We start from the raw sequence: 3,551 nt of genomic DNA, 5'->3' as shown, positions 1-3,551 counted from the left end.
ATAGTTGATTAAGTTCACCAAAAGGGTATTGACTAATAAATGAATATTTCCAGAGGCTTAGATTTTGTTCTTTCCTTAGTCTTTTATAGTTGAGTCTCTTTATCTAAAATTTAAGTAAAGATATTGGATTTTCTTTATCAAATTTAGAAATAATATAAGCTATATGAAATGATTGAAATAGGATCCACAGATTTTAGGGTGAAACTATGGATTAAAAGTGATAAGATAAATTTTGGAAAAATATTTTACAAGCATAAATGCAATAATATTCATTGTAAATATAATTAGATCCATTTTAAAAAGTTATATGCAAAGTGTCATACACATAAATACATATATTTATTTAAATATATTAATTTATTTAAATACTTCAAACTATCAATTATAAAACAATATATATACTTATAATTTTATATGTGTTTATGTAAACACCAACTTTGCAAAATGAGATCATATTGTAAAAGTTTTATTCTGTCATTTTCTTAGTTATTATCATCTTTCCATGTTAATACATTTAGAGCTCATTCATCTTGTTGATGGCTACATAATATTCCACTATGCAGATATACTATCATTTAATTATCAATTACCTTCTAATAATATTTAAGCTTGATATTTATTGTCATTATAAAAATATTTTTATAGATACCCATGTGTATTTCACCTATATGTACTTGCAACCCTATGGAATATAGCCCAACAGGCTTCTCTGTCCATGGGATTCTCTAGGCAAAAATACTGGAGTTCACTGACATGCCTTCCTCCTGGGAATCTTCTGGACCCAAGGATCGAATCTGAGTCTCTAGTATTGCCTTCATGGGCAGGTGAGTTCCTTACCACTAGCACCACCTGGGAAGCCTGTATATATCTTTAAATTCTTGGAAGTAAAAAATACAATGTCAAAGGGTCAATTCCTTCAAATTGTGGTATATACTGGAGAATCAACAAGATGAAATTTAACAGGCATACCTACAAGACTATGTGAAAAACCACAGCAAGATGAAAATATTAGATAATTTTAGATGATTGAAAAATATTAGATAATTTTAGATGATGCTATTCTACTAGTGTTGTGTGGCTGCTTCAGGTCCGTGTTTTAAAACTGGCAGCTGAACTTATCTCAGAAGAGTTTGGATATGTGAAGGGGAATTTGGGTTTTTACAGTGTCTGGGGACACTGCATACTTTTAGTAGCAGATAACACATAGGCAAGTTTAGCACAATGAAGAATTGTTCCATGTAAAATACCTATAATGCCATCTTTAAGCCATACTGAGCAAATCCAATCAAAGTTTGTGTTAATAGAATAGTGGCTAGGTATAAAGGGAAAGCCAAACTATTAACTAAAATTCATCTGTATTATTTTTCTTTTAATTTTATGTCATGCAGTTTAACGTATGAGTTTGGTAGGGCAAGTAAGTTTCTTTTTATGTACCATCTCTTACTGATTATTAACAACAGCCTAGGAAGTTACAGTGAAAAGACTCAGAAACCATGTCTGGGCTTGGAATATTTTAATCAGTTATTAATTCCAGTCAGTTGGTAAGACAGAGGGGTGACATTACTTTTGCCAAGCATTTGTCTTTACCAACTGGCCTAACTGTTCTCTGAAGGCAAGGGTGACTAGATTCAGAATTGTCTTAAGATGCTGTGCATCATAAGACATCAAAATATCTTAATTTTGTCAAAATGTCTCTTAAAGCATTTCCAGCTTTAAGCATTAAAAATGGAGCATAATTATTTTCAGGTCTCTTATCAGCTGAATTGTGTACTCTCAAATTTGAATGTTGAAGCCCTAACACCCAATACTTCAGGATGTGATTGCGTTTGGAGATAGGACCTTTAAAGAGGTGATTAAGTTAAAATTAGGCCTTTAGGGTGAGCCCTAATCCAATCTGACTGGTGTCCTATTACAAGAGGAAATTTGGAGGCACAGGAGACAGCAGGGGTGCAAACACTAAGGAAAGGCCACGTAAGGACACACTGAGAAGGCAGCCTTATGTAAGCCAAGGAAGCAGTACTTAAGAGAAAACAAATCTGCCAATAACTTGATCTTGGCCTTCCAGCTCTCAGAATTATGAGAAAATTAATTTCTATTAGTCACCCAGTCTGTGGTGTTTGTGAGGAAACCCTGTTAAATGAATACAATTCCTTATTAATATTTCATTATGCATATTTAATTATAAAATTTCAATTTGATGAAATAAATGGATAATTCAGTTTGAGTTATCATTATGCTTGGGACCACTTATATATACTGGGGTGAAAGATATGAGAAGAATAACACATACTGTGTTTAAGGCTCAATCTATCAAAGGCTCAATCTAAGGCAAAGAAACATCAACTTCTCATGTATTTCACTGTCATTGTCTTCCTCCTGACTTGAAATTTCCAAATAAGTTAACTATTTGGACAACAGAAAAGAAATACAGAAAGAAACCTTTACATGTAGTCAACCGTAAATAGCTTTACTTCTTGACTTTACCTGCACTGGAACAGAGACATGAATGAACTTATCAGATTAGTTAATTGCTGGTCTGGAAAGTTCACAAAGAGCCAGAAGATGAGCTCCAGGAAGAAGCACGTACAGATAGACAAGTAGTGGATGTGTACACAAGAAAAACAAAAGGTTGAAGATTTTTTTAAAAAATAAGAAAGCAAAGCAGCTATAAATTTTCATTAACTGAGAAACCAAATGAAGCCCCAAGCCTGCAGAAAAGAAGAGAAATCTTAATTGAACTCTGTGTCTAGTCTTTGAAAGCATGAGACCCAAGAGAGGCAAAGAAGTCAAATCATTTTTTCTGATCCTTAAGAAGAGAATATGCTCCCTATACAAATTGTTGCGACTTCTCCTATGACATTTGCAAGCATACATTGGTGCAATAATTATGCTTTTGAAGCCTATATTGTCCTGGAAATGCTGTCACATATTGGGGCCAAATTGGGTATTCATTTCCTCATTAGTACTATTCTGTGATGCTGCTTGTGGGAGAAGCTTCACAAAGCATGTCTTTGGAATCCCAGGGATATTCAGTGCTTGCTGGTTTGTCATGAGGGGCTCTAAAGACTGAAGCCACCTCCCTGTAAATGTGGCCCCTGTCTGTGGACAGCAAAGAGTTTGTGTTCACACCTCAACAGAGATGGAAATGCTAGATGTACAAACAAACAAAAAAAAGTTTGCCTTTGCAAGTCTTCCTCCAAGATATGGCATATGCTTGGGAGCACCACAAGACTGAGTAGACAAATAAAACATATTTAAAATTGCAGATATTATTTCTAAATTGTTCATAAGTAACAGAAAACTTCAGGATGATATTTAACTACTCTGTAGGTAGCAGGCAATTTGCATTTGTAATATCAGCATAATGAGTTTAAGATGTGCATTGATCCCATTTCATTCTATATGGAACGCAACAAAGCATGTTAATGTGTAACCTGAAAACATATAAATCAGGGGAAAATACAAAATGTCATAAAATGCAGAGCTGTCGTAGTAATTGTGCTTGTTTGAAACATCCCACCAAGGTATCCACAAAGTCTATGGCAATTAAT

Source organism: Bubalus kerabau, chromosome 2, assembly GCF_029407905.1.
Source record: "Bubalus kerabau isolate K-KA32 ecotype Philippines breed swamp buffalo chromosome 2, PCC_UOA_SB_1v2, whole genome shotgun sequence".
NCBI classification, from domain to species: domain Eukaryota; kingdom Metazoa; phylum Chordata; class Mammalia; order Artiodactyla; family Bovidae; genus Bubalus; species Bubalus kerabau.
The sequence above is the reverse complement of the archived record's forward strand: the minus strand, read 5'-3'. Positions refer to the sequence as shown.